The 25611-nt window shown below is 43.9% G+C and overlaps 1 pseudogene; it reads left to right on the top strand.

Annotated features, from left to right (window-relative positions):
- LOC120065957 overlaps positions 1–25611 on the top strand; it is a 114355-nt pseudogene that overhangs the window by 55287 nt on the left and 33457 nt on the right.

Below are 25611 nucleotides of genomic sequence, written 5' to 3'. Positions count from 1 at the left end.
GGGGTGGCGGTCTGTGTCTATTTGTAAATAACTGCTGGTGCACAAAATCTAATATTAAGGAAGTCTCGAGGTTTTGCTCGCCTGAGGTAGAGTATCTCATGATAAGCTGTAGACAACACTATTTACCATAGAGTTTTTATTTATATTTTTCGTAGCTGTCTATTTACCACCACAAACCGATGCTGGCACTAAGACCTCTCTCAACCAACTCTATAAGGCCATAAGCAAACAAAAAAATGCTCACCCAGAGGCGGCGCTCCTAGTGGCTGGGGACTTTGATGCAAGGAAACTTAAATCCGTTTACCTCATTTCTACCAGCATATCACATTGGCAGCCAGAGGGAAAAAAACTCTCGACCACCTTTACTCCACACACAGAAACGCATACAAAGCTCTCCCTCGCCCTCCATTTGGCAAATCTGACCCTAACTCTATCCTAACTCTATCCTCCTGATTCCTGCTTGCAAGCAAAAACTAAAGCAGGAATTACCAGTGACTCGCTCAATATGGAAGTGGTCAGATGACGCAGATGTTAAGCTACAGGACTGTTTTGCTAGCAGTTATGGGATTCTTCCGATGGCATTGAGGAGTACACCACATCAGTCACTGACTTCATCAATAAGTGCATCGATGACGTCGTCCCCACAGTGACCGTATGTACATACCCCAACCAGAAGCCATGGATTACAGGCAACATCCGCACTAGCTAAAGGGTAGAGCTGCTGCTTTCAAGGAGCGGGTCTCTAACCCGGACGCTTATAAGAAATCCCGCTATGCCCTCCAAAGAACCTTCAAACAGGCAAAGTGTCAATACAGGACTAAGATTGTCAGATGTATCAGGGCTTGCAAACTATTACGGACTACAAAGGGACGCACAGCCGCGAGCTGCCCAGTGACACGAGCCTACAAGATGAGCTTAATGACTTCTATGCACTCTTCGAGGCAAGCAACACTGAAGAATGCATGAGAGCACCAGCTGTTCTGGACGACTGTGTGATCATGCTCTCCGTAGCCGATGTGAGTAAGACCTTTTGACAGGTCAACATTCACAAGGCCGCAAGACCAGATAGATTACTAGGAACGTGTACTCCGAGCATGCGTTGACCAACTGGCAAGTGTCTTTACTGACATTTTCAACCCGTCTCTGACCGAGTCTATAATACCAACATGTTTCAAGCAGACCACCATAGTCACTGTAAAAACAAAAACACCAAGGTAACCTGCTTCTGTAGCCATGAAGTGCTTTGAAAGGCTGACCATGGCTCACATCAACACCATTATCTCAGAAACCCTAGACCCACTCCAATACCTCCCCAACAGATCCACAGATGATGCAATCTCTATTGCACTCCACACTGCCCTTTCCCACCTGGACAAAAGGAACAGCTACGTGAGAATGCTATTCATTCACTACAGCTCAGAGTTCAACACCATAGTTCCCTCAAAGCTCATCACTAAGGACCCTGGGACTAAACACCTTCCTGACGGGCCGCCCCCAGGTGTACTCCATGTTCCTGTACTCCATGTTCACCCATGTCTGCATGGCCAAATATGACTGCAACACCATCATTAAGTTTGCTGGTGACAAAACAGTGGTAAACCTGTAAACCTGATCACTGACATACCAGGCTGTGTCAGAGGAAGGCCCTAAAAGACTTGACGAAGACTCCAGCCACCCTAGTCATAGACTGTTCTCTCTGCTAAGTTTAGGACCAAAAGGCTTCTTAACCGCTTCTATCCCCTATTTGCATTTTTTTTTTACTTTAGGTTATTTAGTAAATACTTTCTTAACACTTATTTTCCTTTAAACTGCATTGTTGGTTAAGGGCTTGTAAGTAGGCATTTCACTGTCAGTAAGGTCTACTACACCTGTTGTATTCAGCATTTCACTGTGAGGTCTACTACACCTGTTGTATTCAGCATTTCACTGTAAGGTCTACTACACCTGTTGTATTCGGCGCATGTGACAAATAACATTTTATTTTGAATTTTTATTTTAGAAATTATTTCACGAAAGTGAAAGAACATAGTTCACTTACATTGTCAGCATTCTGACATGTCCTTAAGACTACTTTTTACCCCAGCCAATAAACTTAGTGTACCATAAACCATTGTGTGAATTGTCCTCGACTTGACACCTTCTAAATAAACTCCCGCTGCTGAATACTCATGCAGGTTGGCTGGCTGTGGTTCACTGTCCCTATTCATGCACGTTATCATTTAATTCACTGTGTAGATAAAACCAATAATCACACAGCAGAGCATGGAGATGGGTCAGATGCTGGGAATGGGTGAGGTCTCTATATCACACACAGCCTTGCCTGTCGGTACATGTCTTCTAACTTACTCAGGTGAGAGATGGATTGCATTTTCTTCTGTCTAATCTTGCCCTCCCTAGTTGTTATTGTCTCCACCCTCATGTTTCCCATATCCTCTCCTCCCTTCACTGCTCCACTGCATGACTGGCTGTCTGTCAGTCAGACCTGGGTTCAAATACTATTTGAAATCTTACAAATACTTTGAGCTTTTTCTTTAGCCTGCCTGGAGTGCAAGATGGGCAGAGTTTGCAGTTTTGGAACTATTCTATTGTTTCCATTGTAAATATTTGACATTATTTTGAATAGTAGTTGAACACAGGCTATCTGTCTGTCCATGTTCAGGAGGCATTTCATAAGCCAGACAGACAAACAGACAGACAGGGAAAGGGTGAATTCTATCTCAGATAAGGTCAACGAGAGGGTCTTCATGTATGTGATCTGCTGCAAGACTACAATTAGTTCCACAGAGCCATTCTTAAACTGGGGGGTCCCCCCAAGGTTCGCTCCTTTGACTCCGGTGATTGATAACAGTCTAGCCAAAGTTATAAAGTCTAAAGATTGCAATGTATTTACGGGCTAATGGAAATTTGATTATTACACATTTATCAGATACAAAGAAGGTCCTATTTTGTTTGGTTTTGTTACAGAACAAATTAAGGATTACACACAAATTGTCACAAAATGCAGATGTAGTCACACCACGCTAAAAAACCCTTTAGGGGATTTGAAGGGTTAAACCTATGCAGGTTCGAGAAACATGTTAGAACTCAACGAACAAGTTTAACTTTAGCATGTCATTTTAATGGTAGTGCAATTTAAAACCTCCCCGTCACTCTAACCAAAACAATGTTGCTCTTTAATGTCAGAAAGGAAATGTAAACAGCAGTAGCTTCAAGGGAAATATGACAACAAGTCTGGAGCTGTCTGTATGAGCCCTCAGTTCTTCGTCCCAATATATGACAGAGAATGCACCTCTGGGGCCGGTTGCACCAGTTGGTCATAAGTGGGTAGTAACTCTACGTCTGATGTAAAATGCGCTCTACGCCAGACCTAAGAATTCAACCTGTTGCACCACCTACACTACAAGGCCTTCAAATGAGTGGATTCAGCTTTCAAATCAAATCAAATCAAACCAAATTTTATTGGTCACATACACATGGTTAGTAGACGTTAATGCGAGTGTAGCGAAATGCTTGTGCTTCTAGTTCCGACCATGCAGTAATATCTAACAAGTAATCTAACAATTTCACAACAACTACATTATACATGTAACAGTATAACTTTAAACCATCCCCTCGCCACGGGCGCGAACCAGGGACCCTCTGCACACATCAACAACGGTCGCCCACGAAGCATCGTTACCCATCGCTCCACAAAGGCCACGGCCCTTGCAGAGCAAGGGGAAACCCTACTTCAGGTCTCAGAGCAAGTGACGTAACCGATTGAAATGCTATTAGCGCGTACCCGCTAGCTAGCTAGCCATTTCACATCCATTACATATACACAAGTGTAAAGGAATTAATATGCCGAACGGCATAGGCAAGATGCAGTAGATGGCATAGAGTACAGCATATACATATGAGATGAGTAATGTAGGGTATGTAAACATTATATAAAGTGGCATTGTTTAAAGTGACTAGTGATACATTTATTACGTCCAATGTTTAATTGTTAAGTGGCTAGAGATTTGAGGCAGTATGTTGGCAGCAGCCATTCAATGTTAGTGATGGCTGTTTAACAGTCTGATTGCCTTGAGATAGAAGCTGTTTTTCAGTCTCTCAGTCCCAGCTCTGATGCACCTGTACTGACCTCGCCTTCTGGATGATTGCGAGGTGAACAGGCAGTAATTCAGGTGGTTGTTGACCTTGATGACCTTTTTGGCCTTCCTGTGACATCGTGTGGTGTAGGTGTCCTGGAGGGCAGGTAGTTTGCCCCCGGTGATGCGTTGTTCAGACCTCACAACCCTCTGGAGAGCCTTACGGTTGTGAGCGGAGCAGTTGCCGTACCAGGCGGTGATACAGCCCGACAGGATGCTCTCGATTGTGCATCTGTAAAAGTTTGTGAGGGTTTTTGGTGACAAGCCAAATTTCTTCAGCCTCCTGAGGTTGAATAGGCACTGTTCTTCTTCACCATGCTGTCTGTGTGGGTGGACCATTTCAGTTTGTCCGTGATGTTTACGCAGAGGAACTTAAAACTTTCCACCTTCTCCACTACTGTCCCGTCGATGTGGATGGGGGCTGATCCCTCTGCTGTTTCCTGGAGTCCACGATCATCTCCTTGGTTTTGTTAACGTTGACTGTGATAGTTTGTTGGTGATGTGGACACCAAGGAACTTGAAACTCTCGACCCGCTCCACTTCAGTCCCTTAGATGTTAATGGGGGCCTGTTCGGCCTCCCTTTTCCCATAGTCCACCATCAGCTCCTTTGTCTTGCTCACATTGAGAGAGACGTTGTTGTCCTGACACCACACTACCAGGTCTCTGACCTCCTTCCTAAAGGCTGTCATCATTGTCGGTGATCAGGCCTACCACTGTTGTGTAGTCAGCAAAGTTCATGATGGTGTTGTAGTCACGCAGACGTGGGTGAACAGGGAGTACAGGAGGGGACTAACCACGCAACCTTGAGGTGCCCCAGTGTTGAGGATCAGCGTGGCAGATGTGTTGTTGCCTACCCTTACCACCTGGGGATGGTCTGACACGAAGTCCAGGATCCAGGTGCAGAGGGAGGTGTTTAGTCCCAGGGTCCTTATCTTAGTGATGAGCTTTGTGGGCACTATGGTGTTGAACGCTGAGCTGTAGTCAATGAACGGCATTCTCACATGGGTGTTCCTTTTGTGTAGGTGGGAAAGGGCAGTGTGGAGTGTGATTGAGATTGCGTCATCTGTGGATCTTTTGGGGCGGTATGCTAATTGGAGTTGGTCTATGGTTTCTTGCATGACGGTGTTGATGTTTGCCATGACCAGACTTTCAAAGCACCTCATGACTAACCACGTGAGGCATAATTATTTTGGCAGGTTACCTTCGCTTTCTTGGGCACAGGGACTATGGTGGTCTGTTTGAAACATGTAGGTATTACAGACTCGGCCAGGGAGAGGTTGAAAATGTCAGTGAAGACACTTGCCAGTTTGTCCACGCATGCTTTGAGTACATGTCCTGATAATCCATCCTGGTAAACCGTCTGGCACCGCAGCTGGTTTTCTCATGCATGCTTCAGTGTTGCTTGCCTTGAAGCGAGCATGAAAGGCATTTAGCTCTACTGGTAGGGTTGCATCACTGGGCAGCTCGCTGCTGGGTTTCCCTTTGTAGTCCGTAATAGTTTCAAGCCCTGCCACATCCAACGAGCGTCAGAGCCGGTGTAGTAGGATTCAATCTTAGTACTGTATTGATGCTTTGCCTGTTTTATGTTTTGTCTGAGGGCAGAGCGGAATTTCTTATAAGCGTCCGGATTAGTGTCCCACTCCTTGAAAGCGGCAGCACTAGCCTTTAGCTCGGTGCGGATGTTGCCTGTGTAATCCATGGCATCTGGTTGGGAAATGTACATATGGTCACTGTGGGGGCAATGTCGTCAATGCACTTACTGATGAAGCCGGTGACTGAGGTGGTATACTCCTCAATGTCATTGGATGAATCCCGAAACATATTCCAGTCTGTGCTAGCAAAACAGTCCTGTAGCGTAGCATCCGCGTGATCTGACCTCTTCCGTATTGAGAGAGTCACTGGTACTTCCTGCTTTAGTTTTTGCTTGTAAGCAGAAATCAAGAGGATATAATTATGGTCAGATTTGCCAAATGGAGGGCGAGAGAGAGCTTTGTATGTGTCTCTGTGTGTGGAGTATTATTATTATTTTTTTTATCTCACCTTTATTTAACCAGGTAGGCCAGTTGAGAACAAGTTCTCATTTACAACTGTGACCTGGCCAAGATAAAGCAAAGCAGTGCAACACAAACAACAACACAGAGTTACACATGGAATAAACAAATGTACAGTCAATAACACAATAGAAAAAGTCTATTGTGTTAGGTAAGGCAATAAATAGGCCATAGTAGCGAAATAATTACAATTTAGCAAATTAACACTGGAGGGATAGATGTGCAGATGATGATGTGCAATTAGAAATACTGGTGTGCAAAGGAGCAAAAAATAAAATAAATGGGGAAGAGGGTAGGTAGATTGGATGGGCTATTTACAGATGGGCTATGTACAGCTGCAGCGATCAGTAAGCTGCTCAGATAGCTGATGCTTAAAGTTAGTGACTTTTTGCAATTCGTTCCAGTCATTGGCAGCAGAGAACTGGACGGAAAGGCGGCCAAAGGAGGTGTTGGCTTTGGGGATGACCAGTGAGTTATACCTGCTGGAGCGCGTGCTATGGGTGGGTGTTGTTATGGTGACCAGTGAGCTGAGATAAGGCGGAGCTTACCTAGCAAAGACTTATAGATGACCTGGAGCCAGTGGGTCTGGCAACGAATATGTAGCGAGGGCCAGCCGACAAGTGCATACAGGTCACAGTGGTGGGTGGTATATGGGGCTTTGGTGAAAAAAACAGATGGCACAGTGATAGACTGCATCCAGTTTGCTCAGTAGCGTGTTGGAGGCTATTTTTAAATGACATCACGGAAGTCGAGGATCGGCAAGATAGTCAATTTTACGAGGGTATGTTTGGCAGCGTGAGTGAAGGAGGCTTTGTTGCGAAATAGGAAGCCGATTCTAGATTTGATTTTGGTTGGAGATGTTTAATATGAGTCTGGAAGGAGAGTTTACAGTCTAGCCAGACACCATTTGTAGTTGTCCACATATTCTAAGTCAGAACCGTCCAGAGTAGTGATGCTGGTCGGGCGGGCGGGCGGGTGTGGGCAGCGATTGGTTGAAGAGCATGCATTTAGTTTTACTAGCGTTTAAGAGTAGTTGGAGGCCATGGAAGGAGTGTTGTATGAAGCTTGTTTGGAGGTTTGTTAACACAGTGTCCAAAGAAGGGCCAGATGTATACAGAATTGTGTCGTCTGTGTAGAGGTGGATCAGGGAATCACCCGCAGCATGAGCGACATCGTTGATATATGCAGATAAAAGAGTCTGCCCGAGAATTGAACCCTGTGGTACCCCCATAGAGACTGCCAGAGGTCCGGACAACAGGCCCTCCGATTTGACACACTGAATTCTATCTGAGAAGTAGTTGGTGAACCAGGCGAGGCAGTCATTTGAGAAACCAAGGCTGTTGAGTCAGCCGATAAGAATACGGTGATTGACAGAGTCGAAAGCCTTGGCCAGGTCGATGAAATTGGCTGCACAGTACTGTCTTTTATCGATGGCAGTTATGATATCGTTTAGTACCTTGAGCGTGGCTGAGGTGGCCCCGTGACCAGCTCGGAAACCGGATTGCACAGCTGAGAAGGTACGGTGCTATTCGAAATGGTCAGTGATCTGTTTGTTACCTTGGCTTTCAAAGACTTTAGAAAGGCAGGGCAGGATGGATATAGGTCTGGAACAGTTTGGGTCTAGAGTGTCACCCCCTTTTAAGAGGGGGATGACCGCGGCAGCTTTCCAATCTTTAGAGATCTTGGACGATACGAAAGAGAGGTTGAACAGACTGGTAATAAGGGTTCCAACAATGGCGGCGGAAAATTTTAGAAAGAGAGGGTCCAGATTGTCTAGCCCAGCTGGTTTGTACGAGTCCAGGTTTTGCAGCTCTTTCAGAACATCTGGTATTTGAATTTGGGTGAAAGAGAAGCTGAGGAGGCTTGGGCAAGTAGCTGCGGGGAGTGCGGAGCTGTTGGCCGGGGTTGGGGTAGCCAGGAGGAAAGCATGGCCAGCCCTAGAGAAATGCTTGTTGAAATTCTCGATTTTCGTGGATTTATCGGTGGTGACAGTGTTTCCCAGCCTCAGTACAGTGGTCAGCTGGGAGGAGGTGTTCTTATTCTCCATGGACTTTACAGTGTCCCAAACATTTTTGGAGTTAGAGCTACAGGATGCAAATTTCTGTTTGAAAAAGCTAGCCTTTGCTTTCCGGACTGACTGCGTGTCTTGGTTCCTGACTTCCCTGAAAAGTTGCATATCGCGGGGACTATTCGATGCTAGTGTAGTCCGCCACAGGATGTTTTTGTGCTGGTCGAGGGCAGTCAAGTCTGGAGTGAACCAAGGGCTATATCTGTTCTTAGTTCTACATTTTTTGAAAGGGGTATGCTTATTTAAGAACGACTTTTAAAGAACGACCAGGCATCCTCTACTGACGGGATGAGGTCAATATCCTTCCAGGATACCCAGGCCTGGTCGATTAGAAAGGCCTGCTCGCAGAAGTGTTTAGGGAGCGTTTGACAGTGATGAGGGGTTGTCATTTGACCCCGGACCCATAGCGGATGCAGGCAATGAGGCAGTGATCGCTGAGATCCTGATTGAAAACAGCAGAGGGGTATTTGGAGGGCAAGTTGGTTAGGATAATATCTATGATGGGCACCCTGCCCATGTTTACAGATTTAGGGTTGTACCTGGTGTGTTCCTTGATAATTAGTGTGAGATTGAGGGAATCTAGCTTAGATTGTAGGACTGACGGGGAGTTAAGCATATCAAATCAAGTTTATTTTATGTAGCCCTTCGTACATCAGCTAATATCTCGAAGTGCTGTACAGAAACCCAGCACTTCGAGAAACCCAGCCTAAAACCCCAAACAGCAAGCAATGCAGGTGTAAACATATCCCAGTTTAGGTCACCTAACAGAACAAACTCTGAAGATAGATGGGGGGCAATCAAAGAGTAAAGGTGGTCTAGAGTTTGTTTTCCTCTGGTTGGTTGCACATTTAACATGCTGGTAGAAATTAGTTAAACATTGATTTAAGTTTGCCTGCATTAAAGCCCCTGGCCACTGGATGAGCATTTTCTTGTTTGCTTATGGCCTTTTACAGCGCGTTTAGTGCAGTCTTAGTGCCAGCATCAGTTTGTGGGGGTAAATAGATGGCTACGAATAATATAGATGAGAACTCTCTGGGTAGATAGTGTGGTCTACAGCTTATCATGAGGTATTCTACCTCAGGCAAGCAATACTGTTGCGTCAAAAACAGAACACTCAAAACATGAGCACAATGGCAGCTCTTCCTTTAAAGAACTCCAGGCCTCAAGAGGGCAGAACCCAAAAACACGGGTGGAACTAAAAAATTGAGCCAGGATTTCTGGAGGGACTACTTTTACATGCGCACCTGGCAGATAAGCATGGGTATAAAATGTTTGGGCTTAGCTTTGCTTGGGTCCTCAACATACAAACAGCTCATTGTTCAACCCTAAAGACGCAACTGGTATGTAATGTTTGGAATTATTTATTATGTTGCATCCAGTGCTTAGCACAATTTACATGTTTAACTCTGGTAGGAGTGGTGACTTCTTTTGTTGTGGATATTTTCTGACTGCAGAAGTAATTGCTTGAAGTGCTAGATTGAATTGTTTAAACGTTTACTTTATTCAAAGCCATGCTTTGTTGCTGTGTCATGCATTGTTTATTGTGTAAAATAATGCATGTTTATTCTCTGTTTAAGGTTATCAACTTATTCCTATTCCTATTCCCTATTCCTTATTCCTCTGTCATTCAACTACTCTATTCAACAAATCAACTGTTTCAACATATTCAACAAATGGCATCAAAACCATAATAAAACACTGGAAAGGAATTGAGTTGTCCCTTTGCATCCTTCACGTGTTGAGCAAGCCGTTTTCAAGTTTGGGCAGAGCTGAAATAATTATAACACCTAGACAACTTGACAAATACCTTGAGACTTCTTTAATGTTAGACATAGCGCACCATCAGTTATTGACAAATGGACACGCATCCCCACCCCTCGTCTTACCAGACGTAGCTGCTCTGTCCTGCCGAAACAATTGAGAAGCCTGCCAGCTCTTTATTATCCGTGTCATCGTTCAGCCAAGTCTCGTTGAACCATAAGATATTGCAGTTTTTAAGAATATTGGTAGGATATTATTGATTGTTTGTTTTCCAATGATTGCACGTTAGCCAATAATACGGAGGGAAGTGGTGGTTTACCTACTCGTCGGCAAATTCTTACAAGGCACCCCGTCCTCCTCCCCCTTTTCTTCCGTCTTTTCTTCACGCCGATGATGGGGATTTGGGCCTTGTTTTGACAAAGCAATCTATCCTTTGCGTCGGACTCATTTAAATATTTTTTTTTGTCCAGTTAGAGGTGAGTAGTCGCTGTTCTGCTGTCCAGAAGCTCTTCTCTGTCATAAGAGACAGTAGCAGCAACATTGTGTACAGAATGTGTTACAAACAATGTGAAAAAACAAGCAAAATAGCACAGTTGGTTAGGAGCCTGTAAAGCAACTGCCCTCCCCTCCGCCGCCATTGTCAACTCTACAGAATACAGTGACATTCTAGACGATTCTGTGCTTCCAACATTGTGGCATTAGTTTAGGGAAGGCCCTTTCCTGTTTCAGCATATAGAAATGGTTTGTCGAGTTTGGTGTGGAAGAACATGACTGGCCTGACCTCCATCTAACACCTTTGGGATGAATTGGAACGCAGACTGCGAGCCAGGCCTAATTGCCCAACATCAGTGCCCTACCTCACTAATGCTCTTGTGGCTGAATGGAAGCAAGTCCCCACAGCAATGTTCCAACATCATTCCAACTTCTTCCCAGAAGAGTGGAGGCTGTTAGGGGGGACCAACTCCATATTAATGCCCATGGGATGAGATGTTTGACGAGCAGGTGTCTACATATTTTTGGCCATGTGGTGTATGTTCTAGATTCTACTCCTATTAGGGAGCAGGTGTAGGGTGTTAAATAAATTAAACCTGACAGAAAATAGTAGCAGTCTATGTTTTAAAAAGCATGTAAGTCTCCTGTTCATATTTCACAACCTCTGCGGGTATTTGAAGTTCCCTAGCCTGGACAGCCGCTAGTGGTTGCTATTTACATGTCTTTTGACGGATCCACTATCAACTGGAAGTGATTAGCCCAGGCTGTTAAACACTTGTGTCCCCCGGCGACCGATACGTACATAAAACATCCTACATTCAGGCTGCAAAGGCGTCGGTTTCCTCCTAAACTCGATTTAAAGCACCATTTCTACCACCATGCTAGAGAGGCTAATGCTACTTCTGGATGTTGCGCACCTCGTTCAGCCAGGGATAAACAACAGACTGCTGCAACCGGATTGGCTGAACGCGGTGCGCAACATCCGAATGCATTAGCCACTATATTGCAGGGTGGTGGAATATTGTGTTTTATTAAGACAGTATGCATATCCTGTTGTTTTTTTTGTCCGCCCCCCCTTTAAATTTAGTTAACCTCTTGACGCTAGGGGTCAGATTTTTAGATTTTTTTTTAAATAACGTTCCCAAGGTAAACAGACTATTTCTCAGGTCCAGATCGTAGAATATGCATATAATTTGCAGATTAGGATAGAAAACACTCCAAAGTTTCCAAAACTGTCGAAATATTGTCTGTGAGTATAACAAAACTGATTCTGCAGGCGAAAACCTGAGAAAATCTAACCCGGAAGTGATTTTTTTTATTTTTTATCTGTGTTTCCTGGCCCGTCTTTCTTCCATTTAAAGGGTTTCAACCAGATTCCTTTTTCAATGGCTTCCTCAGGCTGTGACCAGGCTTTAGACATAGTTTCAGGCTTTTCTTTTTTTAAATGAGCGAGATTTTTCAAAAGTAGTCAGGTGTCCTCGGATTAGTTCCTGCGCGCGAGAGGGTAGCTCTCCATTTTCTTTTTCTCTCTTATTGAGTAGGTTACAGTCCGGTTGAAATATTATCGATTATGTTTGTTAAAAACAACCTGAGGATTGATTATAAAAAACATTTGACATGTTTCTACGACCATTACGGATACTTTTTGGATTTTTCGTCGAACGGAACGAGGCTTCGGTTTTCTGAAAACGCGCAACCCAAATAGCGGTTTTTGTTAAGTAATATTTATCGAACAAAAATAACATTTGTTGTGTAACTGGGAGTCTCGTGAGTGCAAACATCCGAAGATTATCAAAGGTAAGCGATTAATTTTATTGCTTTTCTGACTTTCGTGACCAAGCTAACCAAGCTAATATAAGGCTAACTGTTCTAGCATTGATTGATACACTCACAAAAGCTTAGATTGCTTTCGTTGCAAAGCATATTTTCAAAATCTGACACGATAGGTGGATTAACAACAAGCTAACCTGTGTTTTGGTATATTTCACTTGTGATTGCATGATTATAAATATTTTTTGTAATATTTTTGAATCTGATACGTTTGGGAATTTTCTTCTGGCTTTCAGGACCGGAACGAGGCTGTAGTTTTCTGACCATAACGTGCAACCCAAATGGTGTTTTTTTTGTTAAAAGTAATATTTATCGAAGAAAAAACATTTATTGTGTAACTGGGAATCTCGTGAGTGCAAACATCCGAAGATTATCAAAGGTAAGCGATTCATTTTATTACTTTTCTGACTTTCGTGACCATGCTAATTTGGGGCTAGCTGTTCTAGCATTGATTGATACACTCACAAAAGCTTGGATTTCTTTCTCTGTAAAGCATATTTTCAAAATCTGACACGATAGGTGGATTAACAACAAGCTAAACTGTGTTTTGGTATATTTCACTTGTGATTGCATGATTATAAATATTTTTAGGTATATTTTGCGCCCTGCAATTCAGCGGTTGTTTAGGAAAATGATCCCGTAAAAGGGATCCGTAGCGCAGAGAAGTTAATGGGGAAAACAATGCTTTAATCCCTGCCAAAGGTGCTTCAACAAAGTACTAAAGGGTCTGAATACTTACGTAAACGTGATATTTTTTTTTTTTTTATTAAACTGAAATATCACATTTACGTAAGTATTCAGATTACAGCCTCGAGTCTACTGGGGTATGACGCTACACATTTGGCACACCTGTATTTGGTGAGTTTCTACCATTTTTCTCTGCAGATCCCCTCAAGCTCTGTTAGGAAGAATAGGGAGTATCGCTGCACAGCTATTTTCAGGTCTCTCCAGAGATGTTCGATCGGGTTCAAGTACAGGCTCTGGCAGGCCACTCAAAGACATTCAGAGACTTGTCTTGAAGCCAGTCCTGCGATGTCTTGGCTGTGTGCTTAGGGTCATTGTCCAGCTGGAAGGAGATAACATTAAATAATATTCTTAGAACGTTCTCTGAAAGTTATTAAAGTTGTTGTGTGTTTTTTATGGAAAGTTTTTCTTAACAATTTGACATGAAATAGAACATTGAGGAAACCTGTAGGAAATGTTATGCTCAAGCACTGAAATTCCCACGGAAGAGTTCTGAGTTCTCTGAACGTGAAAACATTCCCAATGTCAAACCAATTGCAGAATGTTCCTAGAACATTACCAAAAGGAAAGTTAAATGTTACCATGTTTTAACTTTTAGGAAATGTTCTATTAAAGGAATAAAATACCAAGATGTTTTGTTTGTTGTCAATTTCCTTAAATGTGCTGAGAATGTAACATAGCCAAACAACTATCCTGCACCATTCCCAGATAGTGGGGGAAGGTTGTATGCTAAATAACTATAGGACAACCACGCTGTCACCACGTGCTAAGAAACATACGGTTGTCAGAACATTATGTGCTCGCTCGGTAGCATGACTTTAGGCAACAGGAAGTTTGTTCCCACTCCCCAGGCAGAGAGAAATAGAACAGCTTGATTGCTGTAGAGAATAGCTTAATAATGGCTGCAGACATATTACACCCTTTCCTCACCAATTTATTGGAGCGCTTGGCCATTGAACAGGAAACTAAGAACTTGGTGAATTGACCAGACAGTCAACACCAACAATAATGGACCTAGAGAATAGATGCAATGTCTTGGAATGTTCTTGTTGATTTCATAGAACATGGTGTTGCAGATATCCCACTGTGTTAACAATATATCTGTATCACACAACACAAATATAATACCAATATTGATTTGATTTGTGTTCTGCATACCATGAGCCATGCAGGGGGATATTATGTTCTTTATACCTGATATCAGATACTTCCTGTTGGTTAGGTCATGTCTTCCTCACCTCGCAGAACAGAAAACAACCTCATTACACCCAAATTCTTGGTAAAACAGAATCTAGCCCTTCATTTCATTATCAGAGTCATGAGGCTGGTATCTGATATGACTCAGTCAGTCAATCATCACACAGTCACAACAATGGTATTCATGGTCGTTTGTGGCTGCGGCAAAAGTCAAACAGTGCACATTATTCAGTGGAAGATTGGTTCACTGAGTGTACGTCCAAAACGGCACCCTAGCCCTATGCAGGCCCTGGTCAAAAGTAGTGCACTACATAGGGAATAGGGTGCCATTTCAGACACACGACTTAGTGGGTGATTGGTTCACTGGAAGCATGGCAGCCGTCCAGACAGAGCAGAGGACATCCTCATGTAACACTAGCGCACATTCCACGGTTTACAGATCCCTTTGTTTCCTATTAGGAGTAAAACTCAGGGTTTCATTGAAAGAAAGATCTGAAGTATCAAGCGCTCGCCCGCTCGGCTCCCTAAATAGTTGATCACATGGATGCCTGCAGACACACCTGATTCAATCTGTTTTCCCAAGATGGGCTGACATGATAATTTGTTCAAAGAAAAATGATGCAGACTTTGGCTATGTCAGTGCTGCATATGCTTTATTTGAATAGTGCAGCTGTCAAGTTGGAATCTCTCATGATTAGATGCCATGGTAACCGAAACAACTCATATTTCCAAACAGTGCACCATAATGTCATCAAGGCTGGCTAGTAGAGCTCAGAGTAGACACAATCCAGGCTTTAGGTCTGGCGTCTGCAACTTCTGTTCCTGCAGAAAAACTACACAGAGAAACTGTAGGAGATTGTGGAATAAATCTGTGAAAACTATCCCAATGCCCCTATTTGATCTGGAAACAGATTCACTCAGAGAGGGAATAGTCACAGAGCTTCTTAAATGCCTTATGCAGCATGATACAATGCTAAATCTACTGGGTTTACTACTAAAATATTACTGACAACAGCAACTTCCTTAGCTCTACTGTCACCAACCATAACAGAAAAGGAATCGTTATTTTCTGTTGCCAGTATCCTTTCCCACTATGTTTTCCATGACAACAGTACAGCAGTGCCAATGAATCCTCTGAAAGCCATTTGCAAACAACTGTTGTTTTTTTACATATGGGATGTTATGGCGATGGGGAGATCAATGATGGCTTCTGTTTACTCTAAAGCTAAATATGTCCATTTTATCACGACACATAATAAGGCTGAGATACATACAGTACTAGTCAAAAGTTTGGACACACCTACTCATTCAAGGGTTTTTCATTAATTTTATACATTTCTACATTGTAGAATAATAGTGAAGACATCAAAACTATGGAGTAACACATATGGAATCATGTAGTAACCAAATAAGTGTGAAACAAATCCAAATATATTTTATATTTGAGATTCTTCAAAGTAGCCACCCTTTGCCTTGATGGCAGCTTTGCACACTCTTGACATTCTCTTGTTAAAAGTTTGTGGAATTTATTTTCTTCTTAACGCGTTTGAGCCTATCAGTTGTGTTGTGACAAGGTAGGGGTGGTATACAGAAGATAGCCCTATTTGGTATAGTACATCTTAGGGCAAGAACAGCTCAAAAAACCAAAGACAAACGACAGTCCGTCATTACTTTAAGACATGAAGGTCAGTCAATCCAGAAAATATCAAGACCTTTGTTTCTTCAAGATTCTTCAAGAACATTCACAAAATCCATCAAGCGCTATGATGAAACTGGATCTCATGAGGACCGACACAGGAAACAAAGACCCAGAGTTACCTCTGCTGCAGAGGATAAGTATATTAGAGTTACCAGCCTCAGAAATTGCAGCCCTAATAAATGCTTCATAGAATTCAAGTAACAGACACATCTCAACATCAACTGTTCAGAGGAGACTGCGTGAATCAGGCCTTCGTGGTGGAATTGCTGCAAAGAAACCACTTGTAAAGGACACCAATAATAAGAAGAGACTTGCTTGGGCCAAGATACTTGAGCAATGGACATTAGACTGGTGGAAATCTGTCCTTTTGATGATGAGTCCAAATCTGAGATTTTTGGTTCCAACCGCCGTTTCTTTGTGAAACGCAGAGTAGGTGAACGGATGATCTCTGCATGTGTGGTTCCCACCGTGAAGCATGGAGGAGGTGGTGTGATGGTGTGGGGTTGCTTTTCTGGTGACACTGTCATTGATTTATTTAGTATTCAAGACACACTTAACCAGCATGGCTACCACATCATTCTACAACAATACGCCATCCCATCTGGTTTGTGCTTAGTGGGACTATAATTTGTTTTTCAACAGGACAATGACCCCAAACACACCTCCAGGTTTTGTAAGGGCTAGTTGACCAAGAAGGAGAGTGATGGAGTGCTGCATCAGATGACCTGGCCTCCACAATCACCCGACCTCAACCCAATTGAGATGGTTCGGGATGACTTGGACCGCAGAGTGAAGGTAAAGCAGCCAACAAGTGCTCAGCATATAACTCCTTCAAGACTGTTGGAAAAGCATTCCAGGTGAAGCTGGTTGAGAGAATGCCGAGAGTGTGCAAAGCTGTCATCAAGGCAAAGGGTGGCTACTTTGAAGATTCTCAAATATAAAATATATTTTGATTTGTTTAACACTTTTTTTGGTTACTACATGATTCCATATGTGTTATTCCATAGTTTTGATGTCTTCACTATTATTCTACAATGTAGAAAATAGTAAAAATAATGAAAAACCCTTCAATGAGTAGGTGTGTCCAAACTTTTGACTGGTATTGATGACGTTGTCCCCACAGTGACCGTACGTACATACCCAAACCAGAAGTCATGTATTACAGGTAGCATCCGCACTGAGCTAAAGGCTAGAGCTGCCGCTTTCAAGGAGCGGGACTCTAACCTGGAAGCTGATAAGAAATCCCGCTATGCTCGAACTAAGATCGAGTCGTACTACACCGGCTCTGACACTCGTCGGATGTGGCAGGGCTTGCAAACCATTACAGACTACTAAGGGAAGCACAGCCAAGAGATGCCCAGTGACACAAGCCTACCAGACGAGCTAAACTACTTCTATGCTCGCTTTGAGGCAAATAACACTGAACATGCATAAGCGAACCATCTGTACCGGAAGACTGTGTGATCCCGCTCTCCGCAGCCGATGTGAGTAAGACCTTCAGACAGGTCAACATTCACAAGGCCGCAGGGCCAGACGGATTACCAGGACGTGTACTGCGAGCATGCGCTGTCCAACTAGCAAGTGTCTTCACTGACATTTTCAAACTCTCCCTGTCCAAGTCTGTAATACCAACATGTTTTAAGCAGACCACCATAGTGCCTGTGCCCAAGAACACTAAGGTAACCTGCCTAAATGACTACCGACCCGTGGCACTCACGTCTGTTGCCATGAAGTGTTTTGAAAAGCTGGTCATGGCTTACATCAACACCATCATCCCAGAAACCCTAGACCCACTACAATTTGCATACCGCCCCAAAATATCCACAGACGATGCAGTCTCTATTGCACTCCACACTGCCCTTTCCCACCTGGACAAAAGGAACACCTATGTGAGAATGCTATTCATTGACTACAGCTCAGCGTTCAAGACCATAGTGCCCTCTAAGCTCATCAATATGCTAAGGACCCTGAGACTAAACACCTCCCTCTGCAACTGGATCCTGGACTTCCTGACGGGCCGCCCCCAGGTGGTAAGGGTAGGTAACAACACATCGGCCATGCTGATCCTTAACACAGGGGCCCCTCAGGGGTGTGTGCTCAGCCCCCTCCTGTACTCCCTGTTCACTCATGACTGCACGGCCAGGCACGACTCCAACACTGTCATGACTAGCCCTTTCTGGTTATAGATCGTGGCATCCCCTCCCTCTCTCTCTCTCTCTCCTACACCCAGGTTCTGTTATCTCAGGTCGTAAATTCCTGGCGGAGACTCTCTCCCCCTGGCCATGCAGAAAGAGAGACACATAGAGAGAACAAAGGATTTCACATGGCGAACTCCTAAATCCCCCAAATGGGAATTTGAAACAAAATGTCCACTTGTGAGAAGGTGGGAATGGTCTGTGGACACTTAAGGGACGGGTATGACGAGTGTGTTTCATTTGGTGACCTCAGAGAGGACAGGAAACACACATAACTATATCTCTGAAAGGGTACATTTCTCAATTATGAGGTTTGCATCTAATTCTTGTATAAAATGAATGAGTAAAGAGGAAACTATTTGTGAAATTATGTATTGTGATCTTAAACCTTTAATGTGAGAGAATTGTATTCCCTTTAAAGTTTTACTAAGTCATTGGCCCACCCCTGTGAGCACAGACATGATCTGGCATCATAGACCCGCCTTCCATATTGTTAATAAAAAACCCTCCTGAGGAAATCCTCTTCAGACAACAAAAACCTCAGTGTAATCTAAGGTTGTAATGGTTGTTGAATTCCTAACCATACCACATGGACATTGGCTACATGACTGGAAATGGTTCAACTCTGAGACTACCGATCCCTACAGAATAAGAGCAAATCTTAGATAATAATTACTATGCAGCTGGAAATTATGTCAACCTGGGATGCGAAGACCGACAACTGCCGTAACATCTATTATATGAGAACATTTCTGAATGGTACTCTGAAGTATCCATTATAACTACGAAAGACTTTAATCTTCAGAGAAGCAGAGAGAGAGACGATGATGAACTGACTCTCCAACAGAAGGACTGACGATTCCAACAGAGATCACAACAACACACTGGGCGTAAATATATATACAGTGGGGAGAACAAGTATTTGATACACTGCCGATTTCTACTTACAAAGCATGTAGAGGTCTGTAATTTTTATCATAGGTACACTTCAACTGTGAGAGACGGAATCTAAAACAAAAAAAACAGAAAATCACATTGTATGATTTTTAAGTAATTAATTTGCATTTTATTGCATGACATAAGTATTCGATCACCTACCAACCAGTAAGAATGCCAGCTCTCACAGACCTGTTAGTTTTTCTTTAAGAAGCCCTCCTGTTCTCCACTCATTACCTGTATTAACTGCACCTGTTTGAACTCGTTACCTGTATAAAAGACACCTGTCCACACACTCAATCAAACAGACTCCAACCTCTCCACAATGGCCAAGACCAGAGAGCTGTGTAAGGACATCAGGGATAAAATTGTAGACCTGCACAAGGCTGGGATGGGCTACAGGACAATAGGCCAGCAGCTTGGTGAGAAGGCAACAACTGTTGGGGCAATTATTAGAAAATGGAAGAAGTTCAAGATGACGGTCAATCACCCTCGGTCTGGGGCTCCATGCAAGATCTCACCTCGTGGGGCATCAATGATCATGAGGAAGGTGAGGGATCAGCCCAGACCTACACGGCAGGACCTGGTCAATGACCTGAAGAGAGCTGGGACCACAGTCTCAAAGAAAACCATTATTAACACACTACGCCGTCATGGATTAAAATCCTGCAGCGCACGCAAGGTCCCCCTGCTCAAGCCAGTGCATGTCCAGGCCCGTCTGAAGTTTGCCAATGACCATCTGGATGATCCAGAGGAGGAATGGGAGAAGGTCATGTGATCTGATGAGACAAAAATAGAGCTTTTTGGTCTAAACTCCACTCGCCGTGTTTGGAGGAAGAAGAAGGATGAGTACAACCCCAAGAACACCATCCCAACCGTGAAGCATGGAGGTGGAAACATCATTCTTTGGGGATGCTTTTCTGCAAAGGGGACAGGACGACTGCACCGTATTGAGGGGAGGATGGATGGGGCCATGTATCGCGAGATCTTGGCCAACAACCTCCTTCCCTCAGTAAGAGCATTGAAGATGGGTTGTGGCTGGGTCTTCCAGCATGACAACGACTCGAAACACACAGCCAGGGCAACTAAGGAGTGGCTCCGTAAGAAGCATCTCAAGGTCCTGGAGTGGCCTAGCCAGTCTCCAGACCTGAACCCAATAGAAAATCTTTGGAGGGAGCTGAAAGTCCGTATTGCCCAGCGACAGCCCCGAAACCTGAAGGATCTGGAGAAGGTCTGTATGGAGGAGTGGGCCAAAATCCCTGCTGCAGTGTGTGCAAACCTGGTCAAGAACTACAGGAAACGTTTGATCTCTGTAATTGCAAACAAAGGTTTCTGTACCAAATATTAAGTTCTGCTTTTCTGATGTATCAAATACTTATGCATGCAATAAAATGCAAATTAATTACTTAAAAATCATACAATGTGATTTTCTGGATTTTTGATTTTAGATTCCGTCTCTCACAGTTGAAGTGTACCTATGATAAAAATTACAGACCTCTACATGCTTTGTAAGTAGGAAAACCTGCAAAATCGGCAGTGTATCAAATACTTGTTCTCCCCACTGTATATATATATATATATATTGTATATATATTGTATATATTGGTTGCAGTTATTCCCGAATGAGTGAGCATTCATATCCAAAGGATTAAAATTTAAATGAATGGAATTATAGTAGTACTGTGTGTAGTGAGCCCTCTGTTCTTTCCCGCCTGTTCTCAGTCTACACCCACTTTCCTTTGTCCACCAAGCCGTCATATCGGCTTAGCTCAATAGGGAACCTCCCCTATCATTTCCTTGTAACCATATCTACTGTGTTGTTTGTTTATGCAATTCTGTGATCATTTAGTTAGTTAGTAAATAAATGATTAAGACAATTTGTGTATGGATGATTCATAGTAAAGGCTGGATTCGTGCAGATAACCAACAATTTCCCACGTTTGGAATGAGACTAATGTGAAATAAAGAATAATTGATTAATTAGAAGACTAATGATCAGATATTAAAATATCTGAAGAGTTATATTAGGAAAATTATAACTTTAATCTGAAGATTTTCCTTGGTGCCCCGACTTCCTAGTTAATTACATTTACATGATTAGTTTAATCACATAATAATAATTATAGAGAATTGATTTGATAAAATAATAGTCTTCACTGTTAATGATTCCAAAGACACGACAACACCATCATTAAATTTGCCGACGACACAACAGTGGTAGGCCTGATCACTGATGACAACAATGAGACATCCTATAGGGAGGAGGTCAGAGACCTGGCTGTGTGGTGCCAGGACAACAACCTCTCCTCAACGTGATCAAGACAAAGGAGATGATTGTGGACTACAGGAAAAAGAGGACCGTGCACGCCCCCATCCTCATCGACGGGACTGCAGTGGAGCAGGTTGAGAGCTTCAAGTTCCTTGGTGTCCACATCACCAACAAACTAACGTGGCCCAAGCACACCATGACAGTCGTGAAGCGAGCACGACAAAACTCCCCCTCAAGAGACTGAAAAGATTTGGCATGGGTCCTCAAAAGGTTATACAGCTGCACAATTGAGAGCTTCCTGACTGGTTGCATCACTGCCTGGTGTGGCAACTGCTCAGCCTCTGACCACAAGGCACTACAGAGGGTAGTGCGAACGGCCCAGTACATCACTGGGGCCAAGCTTCCTGCCATCCAGGGCCTCTATACCAGGCTGTGTCAGAGGAAGGCCCTTGAAATTGTCAAAGACTCCAGCCAACCTAGCAATAGACTGTGCTCTCTGCTACCGCACGGCAAGCGGTACCGGAGCGCCAAGTCTAGGTCCAAGAGGCTTCTAAACAGCTTCTATCCCTAAGCCATAAGACTCCTGAACATCTAGTCAAATGGCTACCCAGACTATTTGCATTGCCACCCCCCCCCCCCCCCCTCCTCCATACCACTGCCACTCTCTGTTGTCATGTATGCACAGTCACTTTAATTAACTCTACCTACATGTACATACTACCTCAACTAACCGGTGTCCCCGCACAGTGACCGGCACCCCCCTGTATATATTGTTATTTTTTACTGCTGCTCTTTAATTACTTGTTACTTTTATCTCTTATTCTTATCCATATTTTTGAAACTGCACTTTTGGTTAGGGGCTCGTAAGTAAGCATTTCACTGTAAGGTCTACCTGTTGTATTCGGCGCATGTGACTAATACAATTTGATTTGATTTGATACTGTAGGTCTAATGTATAAAGTACTGTATGATAGGCTAGCCCGAAGCTGTAGAAACGATCACCACCCCTCTCTTCTTATGTGGTCTGTATCTTTGTCAGGGTTCTGGTTCATTATATGACAGATGCTTGTTAATATCTTAACTCACTTTTATAGCGGTCTAATTAAAACACTCCCAGACACATCAATGTGAACAGGGACAGATTGAATGAGTATACTAGGATTTTCTAAACTTGTATGTTCAGTTATCAGGTACAAAGTTTACAATACATTACAGCACTGCTACAGTATGTAATCTAATAGTGCCAGCCGGTGCCTTACACATCTCATAATTCATCTCATAATTAATTATAAATAATGGGAATAATTGTCCTAAAAATTAGATCCTTATTCATCCCTCCAGAATGAGAGAGAGTGTAATGTTTACTGTTCATTTCTGATTGTTTATTTCCCTTGTTAATTTCCCTTTTGTTTATTGTCTAGTTCACTTGCTTTGCCAATGTAAACATACATCATGTTTCCCATGCCAATAAAGCCCTTTGAATTGATTTGAACTAAGAGAGACTGAGAGAGAGCTGGAGAGAGAGATAGTGTATGTGTGTCTGTGTGTGTGCAACAGCTTTTATAGATTTCCAAGGATGACATTATGACTGTGATATTCTCTTGTCAGTCTCCATCTCTCCCGTTTCTATGCCACACAGTTTGTGTTAGGGAAACAAAAGCCTGAAAGAAAAAGAGAGAATAGAAAGGAACCAAACTCAACTCTCTCGCCCCTCGCAAAGCAATGGATCACTCTCTGCCACCCATACCGACAGACAGCTGCCCACTTGGCAAGTAGCACAGCATGTGGGTAATGAGTGGAGAAGGCAGAGAGAGAGGGAGGAGACGGGATAGAGAGGGAAGAGAGGGAACAGAGAGAGGGAGGTGAGGGGATAGAAAGAGAATGAGGAGAAGGGATAGAGAGAGGGAGGAGAGGGAATAGAGAGAGGGAGGGGAGGGGATAGAGAGAGAGGGAGGAGAGGGGATAGAGAGAGGGAGGAGAGGGGATAGAGAGAGTATGAGGAGAGGGGAGAGGGATGAGATGGGATAGAGAGGGAGGGAGTAGAGGGGAGGGGATAGAGAGAAAGAGGGGAGAGGGAGGAGAGGGGATAGAGAGAGAGGGAGGAGAGGGGAGAGGGAGGAAATGGGACAGAGAGAGAGAGGGAGGAGAGGGGATAGAGAGGGAGGGAGGAGGGGTATAGAGAAAGTGTGAGGAGAGGGGAGAGGGAGGAGAGGGGATAGAGAGAGAGGGATGAGAGGGGAGAGGGAGGTGAGAAGAGAGCAAGAGAGATAGATTGGAGGTGAGGGGACAGAGAGGTTGGCGAGGTGACTGAGAGAGAGGTGAGGGGACATAAAGAGAGGCGAGGGTTGGGGGGGTGTACATTTGAGTCCAGCTGGCTCTTCCTTATCTAACAGGCTGGGCTTTGTGAAAACAGACAGCTGCAGGGGGACAGGGTTGGCCATGAGTTGGGAGTGTGGATGCATCAGTAAGATTTGTCAGGTCATCATCAGTGGCTCAGTCATGGATAGGATTTCCTCTTTCAGTATTAATAACTACGAGTGGCTTTGAGATTAAATTACCGTTACATGACAGGCTAGGGGTTAGATATTGGGGCAGAGCATTGAAGGTGTCTTATGAGTCATAATTTTTACGGCACAGCTAGAAGCTACAACATCCTTCACCATGGGTCACCTCTCTCTGTCCACTGTTCATCATGTTTTGATGCAGATACAAAGTTCAGTAGAAGTAGATTTTCCAAACCTTTCTAGCTGACAAAGATGTTCCTGTTTCCATAAACTCCAAAGTGGAGTGGATTGCCTGCAGAGGTAGAGTATACACTATCCTTGGAGGAAACACTCTGTCATGTGCTGAGCTACATTCTCTACTCTGTGTCCTTAGAGGGTTGTAGTCTACTCTGTGTTCTCAGAGGGTTGTAGTCTACTCTGTGTTCTCAGAGGGTTGTAGTCTACTCTGTGCTCTCAGAGGGTTGTAGTCTACTCTGTGTTCTCAGAGGGTTGTAGTCTACTCTGTGTTCTCAGAGGGTTGTAGTCTACTCTGTGCTCTCAGAGGGTTGTAGTCTACTCTGTGCTCTCAGAGGATTGTAGTCTACTCTGTTTATTTTTAATTTGTATTTGACTAGGCAAGTCAGTTAAGAACAAATTCTTATTTTCAATGACGGCCTAGGAACAGTGGGTTAACTGCCTTGTTCAGGGGCAGAACGACAGATGTTTACCTTGTCAGCTCGGTGATTCGATCTTGCAACCTTTCGATTACTAGTCCAACGCTCCAACCACTAGGCTACCTGCCGTTCTCAGAGGGTTGTAGTCTACTCCGTGTTCTCAGAGGGTTGCAGTCTGCTCTGTGTTCTCCGGTTCCCCTCTCTCCACTGGGATTCTCTGCCTCTAACCCTATTACAGGGGCTGAGTCACTGGCTTACTGATGCTCTTCAATGCCGTCCCTATGAGGGGTGCGTCACTTGAGTGAGTTGAGTCACTGACGTGATCTTCCTGTCCGGGTTAGCGCTACCCTTGGGTTTGTGACGTGGGGAAGATCTTCATGGGCTATACTCGGCCTTGTCTCAGTGTAGTAGGTTGGTGGTTGAAGATATCCCTCTAGTTGTGTGGGGGCTCTGCTTTGGCAAAGTGGGTGGGGTTATAACCTGCATGTTTGGCACTGTCCGGGGGTATCGTCGGACAGGGCCACAGTGTCTCCCGACCCCTACTGTCTCAGCCTCCAGTATTTATGCTGCAACAGTTTATGTGTCGGGGGGCTAGGGTCAGTCTGTTATATCTGGAGTATTTCTCCTGTCTTATCCGTTGTCCTGTGTGAATTTTAGTATGTTCCCTGTAATTCTCTCTCTCTCTTTATCTCTCTTTCTCCTTCTCTCTCTCTTTCTCTCTCTCTTTCTCTCTCTCTACTCTCTGAGGACCTGAGCCCTAGGACCATGCCTCAGGACTACCTGGCCTGATGACTCCTTCCTTTCTAGGGAGTTTTTCCTAGCCACCGTGATTCTACATCTGCATTGCTTGCTGTTTGTGGTTTTAGGCTGGGTTTCTGTACAGCAGTTTGTGACATCGGCTGATGTAAAAAGGGCTTTATAAATACATTTGATTGAAATCTTATTGATGTAGCCTACTCTGTGTTTTCAGAGGGTTGTAGTCTACTCTGTGTTTCAGAGGGTTGCAGTCTACTCAGTGGATCACTGTGAAGAGGTAGACATGCTTTTGGATGGAGATGTTCATATATCTCCCCTTTCA

Source organism: Salvelinus namaycush, chromosome 21 (assembly GCF_016432855.1).
Source record: "Salvelinus namaycush isolate Seneca chromosome 21, SaNama_1.0, whole genome shotgun sequence".
NCBI lineage: Eukaryota > Metazoa > Chordata > Actinopteri > Salmoniformes > Salmonidae > Salvelinus > Salvelinus namaycush.
The sequence above is the reverse complement of the archived record's forward strand: the minus strand, read 5'-3'. Positions and strand labels throughout refer to the sequence as shown.